Source organism: Martes martes, assembly GCF_963455335.1.
Source record: "Martes martes genome assembly, chromosome: 3".
In the NCBI taxonomy this organism is placed as follows: domain Eukaryota; kingdom Metazoa; phylum Chordata; class Mammalia; order Carnivora; family Mustelidae; genus Martes; species Martes martes.
The window spans coordinates 126518941-126531097 of record NC_137890.1 but is presented as its reverse complement, the minus strand read 5'-3'; the positions used below and the strand labels follow the sequence as shown (position 1 = coordinate 126531097).

The 12157-nt window shown below is 45.0% G+C and overlaps 1 protein-coding gene across 1 annotated transcript in view; it reads right to left on the bottom strand.

Annotated features, from left to right (window-relative positions):
• WIPF1 (WAS/WASL interacting protein family member 1) overlaps positions 1-11034 on the bottom strand; it is a 116814-nt gene extending 105780 nt beyond the window's left edge. Inside the window, exon 1 of the mRNA XM_080797957.1 lies at positions 10895-11034. The gene's annotated coding sequence lies outside the window, so the exon portion shown is untranslated. The remainder of the gene's footprint in view (positions 1-10894) is intronic.
• Positions 11035-12157: the final 1123 nt, after the last annotated feature.

Sequence of the window (12157 nt, the reverse complement as noted above, 5' to 3'; positions counted from 1 at the left end):
TAAATAAATGAGCTGAATGGTATCTGGACTTACCCTGAAAGTGACTTAACTTTCAAGAAGTCACACTGTCTCTGAAGATTGATGGGCATCTAAACACAGGGGCAGTGTGAAAGGGAAGGCTGGGCAGAGGGCCATGTGACCTCAGGTGTCAGCAGAGGGGGGCTCCAAGAACTTGGGAATATTTGCAAATCCCAGTGCTAAGGCTATGGTATATAACAAGATAAAAAGCTGCCAACCTCCCCTGGGGCACTATTCTCTCTCACTCTTCACCAGTCACTGGCTAAAACCTAATGCATCTGCCTACCAAGGTTAGCTCTACAGAAGGCCAACCATGAACTAGGAACCCAATCAATCCCACCCTAGGATTCTGGCTAGTTGGGGCCAGTAGATTTCTGGCCTTGAGAATGGCTCGTCCTTTTAAGTGGTGGAGAGTTCAGGGTCGCTCAGGGCTGGGGCACACACATGGAAACTCAGGGTCTAGAGATTCCCTGCTCTTATCAGACCTCCTGAAGTCTCCAGTAAGACTGAGCTTGAGAGCCAGACGAACAGGGCTGCATTCTATGAACCCACTCCACTCCCTTGGACCTTCGGGGCTCTGCACCAGGACACACCACCCTGAGGAACCTACCCTGGCTACATCAGATCAGGACACCAGCCTCAGTCTCTCTTGGGAACTCATGTCCTCTGCCCAGTTTAGCTCCCTCCAGTCAGACATGTCGCTCGCCTCTCTGGTCCGTGGCATTTTCCCAGTGTGAGGCCCTTGGCGTGTTGCAGCTATGGAAGTCTGGCAGAACTTACAAACTTATCTTTCAGGGGACTCTGATCTGGACAACTCAGCTTCATTCAGGAGACTCTGGTCCTTGGAGGGTATGACTCTGATGGGCTCTTCTTTTTACACAGGACATCCCTTTCTGAAGCATCTGAGCCTTTAAAACAGTAACATTATAAAACAGAGTAAAACTTAATTAAGGCAGCTATCAAGGACTCACAGGATTTCTTCCTTTTCAGTTCCAACTTCTGCTGCCCAGACACAATCTTTTTGCCATCTGTGTCAGGTTAGCTCAAAGCACTGTTATTATTCTGGACTACACAATGTTGGCCCGACCTACCCGAATACAAGAAATTCTGCTGATTGATTTAGTTATTCTGTTCATATAAACTAAGCCAGTTGCACAGATGTTTCTGATTAACCAATGTACTGCTGGAGTTATATACAAATAATTTTATAATGAACTCAGCAACTATAAGAACAGAAGTGGAATCTAGTCCCACCTCCCAGAAAAACAAGCAGGAGCAACAGGGAAGGGGCTTTCAGCAACGCTCCAGGTTTAAATTCCTATCTGCTGTGATTCACTTTTTCCTCTTGCTGTAATCCAGTAGAACTTATAACTAACACTCTCAAAGAACCTTTGTCTTCAGACTGCTGGACTCGAGAGGGAAACCCAGTTAGCTTTGCAAGCTTAAAGTGCCTTTAACATTTCGCATCTCTGTATTCTAGAAATTTCTATTTTTAGTAAAACATTTATATTTCCTGAGACAATTTCTTAAATAATATACATTTAGAAAGAGAAAATTGGTACTGAGAAGTCTGTATTTACTTTATTATAAAGAGAAATCAAGTGTTTCATTTCATTTCAATACAGAACGATTAAGTTCAGTGAGCCTAGGCTCAAGTTTTTCTCCTCTAGCTCTAGAAGACAAATCTTATGCACTTCGGAAAATGAAGGAAAAGACCAGACATGAATAATTCAAATGAATGTGGGTTTTTGTTTTTTTTTAAAGAAAAGATAGTGACAAGTGCTCCCTAATGAAATCATTTGAAACAAAACGGGAAAAAGAGATTAGAAAGTTTATACTTCTAACATAAATTATGCTGGCAAGGATATGGGGAAACATATTTCCAGCTAGTGTTAGTGAAACTGTGACTTACTACAACTTTTGGAAAGTAATACCACTTTGGGGACTCTGACAGACAAAAATAAAAGCTTCTGTATGTTAGCATGTTCAAATTAATGCACATGGATGTTTAGAGAAAAACTTGCTGTAGCACAAAACTTGAAACAACCTGAATGGTTAAATTATGGAATATTAAGCGGCCATGATATAAATGAGTTTATTAGTTTTAATTTTTTTAATTTTTAAATTTTTTTAAATGGGTTTTTTAATTTGGAGAGAATGTCTATGATATTTTGTTATATTAAAAAGATCTATGAATCTCAACAAGATAACTGCACCCCCATGTTCACGGCAGCATTATGCACAATTGCCAAGCTATAGAAACAAGCTACGTGTCCATTGGCAGGTGAATGGATAACAATGTGGTGTATACACACAATGGAGGATTTATTATTCAGCCAAGAAAAAGGACGTCCTACCATTTGTGACAACAAGGATGGACCTTGAGAGTATTAAGCTAAATGAAATAGGTCAGACTAAGAAAGACAAATGTCATTGTGATCTTGCTTATATGTGGAAACTAAAAAAGCCAAACTTGTAGTAACAGAGAGTAGAGTGCTTGTTACCAGGAGCTGGGGGGGCGGAAATGGGGAGAGGATGGTCAAACTTACAATCAGGTGAGTAAGTTCTAGGCTTCTAATGTATAGCTTTATGATTATAGTTAACAATAGTGGAATTATAATACCTGAAACTATATACTTGAAATCTTAAATGTTCTCACCATAAAACAGAAATGATAGTGTAACATGGTGGAGGTGTTACACCTATGGTGGTAATCATATTACAAGACACAACTGTATCAAATCAGCACATTGTATCCTTATTCTTACACAATGTTATATGTCAACTGCATTTCAAAAAAATCTTATGGCCTAATGTGTATGCTTCTCTTTTTAATAGAAAAAAATGAGCATTTGTATTTGTATATAGTTACATAAGCAAAACGAAAGTTGAGGAAGGGCCAACCTGAACTGAGAATATTGATGACCTTGAGGAGTTGGAATTTGAGAGCAGTAAGAGAAAAATTAACTTTTTCTTTATATACCTCTACCTTTTTTGTCTTCTTTATAGCAACCACATAATACTCTTGTAATCTGAACAAAGTGAAAACTACAATTTAATTATTAAAAAGTGATAGAGTCACATTTTTGACAAAAACAAAGAAGCAAAGACTGAATTAAAAAGACTGAACATTTGGTCCGGTAGTTCTTCTTAACTCTAGGAGACATATTGTTTCACCACAGCAAAGTAGAGATGATACATACAGAACTTCCATACAGAAAAGAATTTTGTGGTTAAAGTAATACCATAATGACCATCATATGGTCCTTTAACCAACTGAGAATGTTTTCCCTTTACTTCTCCCAGTTCCTCATCAAAAAGAGAAAATTAAGGGGGAAAGATGTTTAATTAATGAGGATCTAGCTCTAATATCCTATAAAATGTCATTCAAGATTTGCCTTAATTTTAACAATAATCTAATTTCTGAATCTATCTCAAATACAATGTGAGGGTTTTGTTTTTTTTTTTTAAACAGTGCTAAAACTCTAGGGAAAAGAACAGTGTGAAGTTTTACTCACAAAACCTGATTTTTTAAACCAATGCTTTGGGTTATTTCTTAACCCATGCATTATAAATTCTGGCTCTGGTACATAAGAATAGGCACTGCTTAAAGTAAATTGCTATACTACTTTTTAAAAAGGTTTTAAGAAGCCTTCAACTACTTTGCCTTTTTCAAGGCTCTCCAAAAAGAAATTTCAGTACCATCTGAAATCTTCTCTTAATGTCCCTCAGCCTGCCTTCTGGGATCTGGGAAAGCATAAGGCTTCGTCCTCTCTCATTCTCCCTCCCCACCCCTTTCTCTCTCAAATGCATCACCAGGGTCCTTCCCGAAAGTCCCTCCCTCAGCACGTACATGTGCTGCTTATGACAGGGGCCCATTTTACCCTCTTCTATCTCAGGCTGATCTGACTGTCTCCATTATCTAAATATCCATCCCCATAACACAAGACTACTGTGGTTAAGACACTGATCTCACTGTTTACATTTTCAGAGAAAAAATAGCTAGGGTACATGTTTTCTTAAGATCTTCTCCAAGGTCTGAAGGTTCTCTACTTTCAAAATCTATTCTGCTGGGGGATGGGAGGATTTCCTGAAATATTACTTGGTAACACGTTCAACATTTCAACATTGCATCACTCTAAGATGTGGCCAGATTTCTCTCTTGGTCCTTCTCAGGCCTAAATGCTTCAGTCAACAGACATAATCACCTGCATTTGTCTACAGAAAAATGCATGGACGGTTTCAGAAATGGGCTGGGGATATACGAGTGGTTGAAAATCAAGAAATTCAACCAAATGCCCATTTGGTCTGTGTATGCCAACTAAATGACTATATTTATTCTGTCAGTGAATGACTGGTTGTTTTGACTTGACTCAATGGATTAATTGTTTGGGCATCATTAGCAAGAGCTAACAGGTGAGCTGATGGTCATTGAACTGGCAGTACAAACTCTAATGGGTAACTGTGGATAACCAATAATGCACCAGTCATGTTACATATATGTCGCTACAGCAGAATGCTATGCAGCTGTTAAGAATGTAGTAGTAGTGGGGTGCTTGGCTGAAGAGTGTGCGATTCTTGATCTCAGGGTTGTGAGTTCGAGCTCCACATTGGGTGTAGAGATTATGTAAAAATAAAATATTAAAAGAAAGAATATAGTATGTCCAAGAAATACCAAAAAGTTAAAACAAGGAAAATGCAAACAATATCCACGTAACACAGTCTTAAATATGTAAGTAGAGGGTGGGAAGTAGAAGATGAATAGGAGAAACGTAACCAACTGTGTTTAGCTGTTATAAGGAGGTAAGGTGTACATATTACACATACTTAAAGTAATCAAGTATTGCTCATGAAAGAAAAAAATATATATATTTAAATAATGTAAGCTTATAGAGATCTCTATTAAATGGAGTATGTATTGCCTATGTAAGAAAATAGAAAATAAATAAACTTTTAAGTTGTAATGGATTCCACTGGCCCAGGAAACTAGATGGCTCTAAATTTTCCATTTTATTCACCATTTCCTTTCTCTTGCAGACACCTCTTTTCTGAGAGACCTATTTATTCCCCATATACAAAGAAATCCGTGGTAGTTTACAGGGAGGTTGGTATCCTGCAATTTTGCTTAAACTTCTTTATCAGGTTGTGTATCACCTCTTAGTACAAAGACAAAGATAGAAAACCCGTGGGTGAGAAAATCCCAACCTTCATTGATGTGGAAGAAACACAGATACAGGTATTAGACCAGCAAATGCCACTTCTTGGGTTTTTTGGTAATTCCCACCTTCCCCATAAGATTTCAAAATTCCATTCCTTTATTATTGGATTATTTACTGTTCAATTTAGAAGACATAAAAGTAAACATCATTTAAAGCTAATTATGCATATGAATAAAAAGTAATATCATAGGATACATACCAATTATGGTGAAAGACTACTCTTAAGATGAAATTTGTTTCTTATCATCTTCAGAAACCAGATAATCTTCAGTAAAACATCAAGATCTACTTTACCTTTATGAAAAACCTACTCATCTCAAATCTTACAACCAGAGTAGCAGAAATAAACCACCATTCAACAAACATCAACTGAAAACCTACTATAATAAGAACCTGCTATTTCTAAGAGAATATAAAATGGTTTTTTTAAGAGTTATTGCCCTGAAAAGAGTTTACAATCTAGTCACACGTGTGACTGCAATGCAGGATAGAGTGGATTCCAGGCCACAGATGAGACCCAAACAAACGGCTACAGGAATTTACTAGAGGAGGCAGGAATCAGCTCATGGCTCTTGTTAGGAAACATGTTTTCACAATGTGAGCCATGTTTACTGAAGCTACTAAACTAGGGAAATTTGTAGGGGATTGGGTCTCTTCATTATTTTAGGATAGTCACCTTTTATTAACCATTCGCAAAGTCGATTATTTTTTTTCTTAGCAAGTAATTGTGGCCACGTTGAGGGATTCAACATTAGGTGAAGAAAAGGGGCAGTGTGGAGAAGAAATGGCAATGCAAAAGCATACAGCTGGGAATGGAACAGGATAGTGAAGCAGGAACCCAGCACATGCAACATAGTATCTAATCAGTGAAGTTGAAGTTAAGGGTCAAAAGTGCAGTTTGGAATCAGAATGACACAGGTCTGAATACACATATGTCACTAGCTGTGTGACCTTGGGCAAGTTACCCAACCTCTCTCAGCCTCTGGTTCCACATATCTAAGCAGAACCTACCTAAGCAGAAGCTACAGGGTTGTGTAGCTACTAAATGATTCAATTAAATGACACATAGTAAGCGGTAACATTAAAGAAAGCAAGTGGAAAAGGGAGGGAGAATGGAAAGAAGGTAGAGAGGAAGAAAGGAAGGAGAGATTTTTTTAAAGCCAGATCATAGAAAGCTTTGAAGAATTTGATTCCCTTAATAAAACTAAGAGGTAAAAGAAAATTAAAAAGAAGAAACTGTAATATACTAGGAAGATGCCTTACTAGGAGAGAAAAAATATATCTACAGTAAGTAATGCTAAAATGTTCTATAGCACCACAGCAACATGTTTTTACAATATGAACTATGTTTCCTGAAGTTTCTACACTAATGAAGATCGTAGGTAATTGTGTCTCCTGTCTATTTTAGCTAAGTTCCTCTTTTACTGAGTATTAGCAAATCCTACTTTTGACTTCTCAGCAAGTATACCACTGATCTGAAGACTGTAATGCCGAGCATGCTTCCCAGTTTCCTGATCCTGCACTGCAGGAAAACACAAAAGCAGGGGCACCCCCACCGAATGGGCTTAGGTGCTCTGCCTGTGACCAAAGCAGCACGGTCTGGGCAGGCAGTCTCATCCACTGGCCACCCCCACATTGGTGACAGCCCCCATGACTGTCACAACGTGCCACTTACTGGTGCCAAGGGGCCACGGCAGAAGGTATAGTATGTCTTATCTTTGCTTTTCCACCCTTTATGTGTCCTGATACCCTCCGCAGAGTAGACCTGATTGTGTAAGCAGATCACAGGCTGGTCGCCCCCAAATACTGAGATGCTTCTCTGTGAGAGTCCTCCTCCTCCTGCTGTTAAGAGGATACACGCAGTGACTGGGGTGAAACACTCAAGGAGAGACCACTGAGGGATCATCCTATGCTAATTTCTATTAAAGGCTGTTCCTAAATTTAGGCTCTTCTTGCGTGTCCATTTGAAAAGACGAAAACCAGCAGTATTTGGCACATACTAACACTGATTAAGAGTAATAGCAATGGCCCACAAATACCAAGCAGCAGCACTGTCCTGGGTAATCCGCTCAGTCATCCACACCCATGACGTCATCAGACTCTCACAACAAGCCTGTAGGAAGAGGTAGTTACTCTCATTTTAAAGGCCAAGAAACAGAGGTTAAAGAACTTGCAAAAGACAGAAATGGGATGGGAAGCAAGCTCTGCCCAACTCCCTGACCCATGCTTTCACCTTTAGGGGACTCTGCACCTGGTAGCTCATCAGTATTACCGGGGGGGGGGGGGTCTCAAAAAACAGATTTCTGGGCCTCACACAGATTTGCTGAATCAAGGCTTTACAAGCTTCTAGTCACGCCCGTGACTAAGGACCAGTATACCTCAATATTAGTCAAAGTGTGAAACAGAAACAGAACAGCATTACTCAACTAACTGAAGGTATATGGGGGCTTTGGTGTGACCAGAGTTTTTAACTATTCCAAAGTATTCAAGAGTCAGAATTCTTCTGACCTGACAGTAATCCTTACAGGGTGAGGAACCACCCAAATATGGGGCTAGGTGATACAATGAGGCTGAGGTAGGAAGTATTCATTTGGGACAGGGAGCCGGATCAGGAACTGTTCCTCACTGGGGCGGTGAAGGAAGAATGCAGTGGGAACGGGCCTATTTCTCCTCCTATGACTGGCCCTTAGTACACACCTCATAAATATTTGTTAAATGGACAAATGAGTGAAGGACTGACTCCCTCCAGCTGGAAGTAATTTGACTCTCCTCTAAATTCCTTGCATTTGATCTCTATCTTTTTTTAGCTTCTTTGCCACATTCTGCCTTGCATTCCACTGTTTGAAACCTGTCCCACCTCTACCAGGAGGTAAGCTTTCAGCGGGCAAACTCCCATCTCTTTCTCAGCAATGCCTCCCACTCTGCCACAGCACAGGGCACGGCAGCGACCCCTAGCAGGCACCCTCCATCCCAAAAGAGTATCTGGCGGGAGTCCAATGGAGACCTGCTGCACAGATGTGGGTCCTGGCTATTCTCAAGGCCACGCCTACCAACCTTCCAACACTTGGCCTAATTGTGGACTGCTGGGCCACACTGGCAGAGACCTCTGTATGGAAATCATAATGGAATTTGGTGGACCTCGTTGAAGCACAGGTTTCAGGAAGACCATGGCTTTGGGAGATAGAATCCTGAATACGAGATACTTAAAAACAAATGCATTATAGCAACAAATAAAAGGTGCTTTTCTTTAGTTTTGTTCTCCTGGTGTACTCTGCGGAAACCATCTATTTTCTAAAATTACAACCATAGTAGGAACACCCTGAAATATCAGATAGTGACCCAGACTCAGGAATGAACTCTTCCCACAAAAGGAAGCTCAGCCCTGGCCAGCGCCCCTGAGACAGTCAATCTGAAAGATACGAGCAGACCAACTTCTCTTCATTCACCACCGTCCCCCTCAGGCCTTCAGCTCTTTATCAGTCTTTTCTCCAGATGCTACACATTGCATGGTGTCTGGGTAGCCCTCTGATGCCCTGTTCTGTGCTTTTTGCTGTTTTGAACTCCATCACCCCACCTGATCCTCATACCATGTGATGCACAAAAAGCAAATGTTGTCAACCCCATTTCTTGGATGAGCTAAATGAGTCTCAAGTTCTATGATATGCCTAATGACACAAGAAAGTGGTTGAATGCCCACTAGAAACTTAATTGTCTTAAAAGAAGTGAACAAACAAATGGAGGAAGGCATGAATCTCTCTAGTTCGAAGTAATCTCATTGTAAATGTCCCAGAATTTGATCTTACCTTGCTTACAAATCCCTTTGCTCTACATCACACAAATCCAATTATTAAAAAACAATTATTTTGTTTTTTAAATGGGCTCCATGGGGCACCTGGGTGGCTCAGTGGGTTAAAGCCTCTTCCTTCAGCTCAGGTCATGATCCCAGGGTCCTGGGATCGAGTCTGGCATCGGGCTCTCTGCTCAGCAGGGAGCCTGCTTCCTTCTCTCTGCCTGCCTCTCTGCCTACTTGTGATCTCTGTCAAATAAATAAAATCTTTTTAAAAAAATAAATAAATAATAAAATAAAATAAATAAATTGGGCTCCATGCCCAGTGTGGAGCCCCACAAAGGGCTTGAACTCAGGACCTCAGGATGGTGAGATCAGGACCTGAGCCGATACCAAGAGTCTGCCACCCACGTGCCCCACAAACCCAGAAGAGTTCAGGTGCTTCCCAGGGAGCCAAAGTGATGGCAGGGTTGGGTAGGTCTCAAGACAATGATGGGACTAAAATGCTTAACAACATCTGCAGAGTCTTGTCTGCACACTTCCATAACAGGTAATGGGCTCCTACATATGGAGGGGCAGGATGGCGGGGGAGTGGTTGGTTCCTGAGAAACAGCCTTATGGGGATGACAGGCAGGTAAAGATAGAAACACTGGAAGGCAGTAGTCCCTATAGTTATTTTATCTGTTACAAGAAAAGGCATTTTCGAGGAGGAAAAATGTGCCAATGACTCAAAGTGAAGCTACAGTACTGTTTTGAAATTGCCTGGGGAAACTGGCAAAAGAAAACCCACCCAGGGTGGGACTCTGTCCCGGGGCTCCGCGGCTGCACTGCCTGGAGTCTGGGGCCATACAGGGCCAGCGACTGGGGGTGGGGTCCAGGAACTATCCAGGGGACAGTAGTGACACGTAACTTTCAGAAAAAGGGACTAAGTCCACCCAGTCACTGCTAACAACTTGAGAGGGTTCCCGGAGAACTGAGATAAGGCCAGGAGTCCGGGCCCAGGAGGGAATATTCCTCTGGGATAACACAGGACCAGAAGACTAGCAGACACAGACACACCCTTTGTTACTCTCCAAGAGTTCTAAGTCTAACTAACTAACCCGTTGAAGACTTGGGTCGCCTCGACTGGGTCAACTGGTTTCTTTTACGCTTGCAACTTTCTTCAACAGTTCTTTTTTGGAAAGAAAAATGTGTTAGTAGAAAAAGGTAGTGGGAATGAGGCTGAAGTGAGGCTGCCCGGAAAGTTCGGGAAAGGCCCCGGGGTTGGGGGGGAGCGCTGACAGGGGTTGGAAGTGCCTCCAAGGTCCATGACCACATCTAACGCGCGGGTCCACACCGACCATAGAGCAGCCGCAGTCTGCAGGCGGGAGCCTAGTTGCGGGATGGGTTCGATTCCTCCAGCGAAGAAGGCGAGGCGGCTCCTGGGCATGAACTGGCCCGGGGATGCCCAAAAGTACCCCGAGCCGGGGGCCGTAGATGCGGCTCCAGCGCATACCCACTCAGTCCCTGCCTGGGGAACTACGGCGGCAGCGGGTCCCGCGGGCGGCCCCGGGGTCCCGGAGCCCAGGCGGGAGGCGCGGGGTCCCGGAGCCCAGGCGGGAGGCGCCCGCGCCCGGAGCCCAGCAGTCCACGGCCCCTTCCTCCCCACTCCGCCCCTCCCGCGGCCGCGCGCCCGCGCCCACCGCCCGCCGCCGACGCAGCCCCGACGTCCCCGGGCGCCCCCGCCCGCTGCCGCGCGGCGCTCCCCACCCCGCCGTCCAGCCCTGCCCCTCCCCGGCGTCCCCGGCGGCCGCGGGGGTCTCCCCGGGCGCCGCCCTGAGCCCCCCGGTCCCCGGTCGGTCCGAGGCGGTGGCGGCGGCGCGTCCCTTACCGCGCAGCGGCTCCGGGCGGCTCCAGGACCCCGCGGCGCGCCGGGCATTTTTTTCTGGGAAACTTCTCCCGGGTCTGTAGGGCTGAGCCTGCCGGGCAGGAAAAGCGCTCAGCGCCGGGAGGCTGCGACCATCCGGGAACTTCGCGGAGATGTAAACCCTCCCCCTCGGCTCCCCGTCCCCCCCCCCCCACCCCGCCCCTGCGGCCCCGCCACATGTGGACGCGCCGCGAGGCCGCCGCCGGCCCTTCGCCCTCTCCTCCGGGCGCCGCGCCCGCCGCGCCTGCCCGCCTGCGAGGCTCTGCGCCCCGCCGCCTCGGGTCCCCCAGAGCCGCGTGGCGAGAGTGCAGAGCGGGGAGGCCGGGGCTCGTGGGTTCCTCCGTGCCCTTCCCTGCGCGGTGAAGGCACGCGGCCGTGGGGTCCGGGACGAGCGTCCGCAGACGAGCGAGATCTGCACGGTGTGTACCCCCGAGGGCCCTTCCCCAAACGCGGCGTCCTCGGCCGCTTCCCGCCGCTGGGGCGCCTCCTCCCCTCACCCGAGGGAAAGCCTTTCCCCATCGCTCTCGCCTCTGTTCTCAAAAGAGGGGGTCCAGCTTTGAGACACCTGAAAGTTCAAATTCATTTTTAGAATGAGCTTCAAGATGGAGTGGAACCCCCAGAAGCCCACGTGCATGTGCGTCTGTCTCCCCCGTCCACTGTGTGGGGACAACAGGGCCGCCCTTCCCGCGGGGAGATGCCATTCCTCCCCACAAAACGGGCGGGGTTCTTCGAGTAGTTTTTGCCTCTAGTGGGGGTGGATCTGTCAGCCTCCCACGTCCTCAGATACCGCAGGATCACAGCAAACATTTGGAGAAAGGGAAGGTTTTACTCCATTGCCAAAGCTAACTCTTATTACCAGGCTCGGACCAGCTCTGAAAGCCCCAGGACCTAAAGAAAAGTTAACACTCACCAGGACGATACAGATAGGAGAACGAGTGCGTTTGAAAACAACAGCAAGGTATGATCAGTGCAATAACTACTTAATCATGTGCTGAAATTCCAAGGCGGTCTGTCCCTTTGAATGAAAGCAGAAAGGGTGGGAATGTGGGCGCTAGAGTATTGATGTTCTAGGCTGAGGAGATTGTTCACCCATGATTTGAAGCCGTCTCTGCCTATACCGTTCCCATGTGCACATTTGTATCCTGAGGTACAGGGACAACAGCACTTCTGGGAAAAGGTTAAGAGTGGTGTAAAGCCTTCCTATTGACAAACTTGTTCCTAAACGTA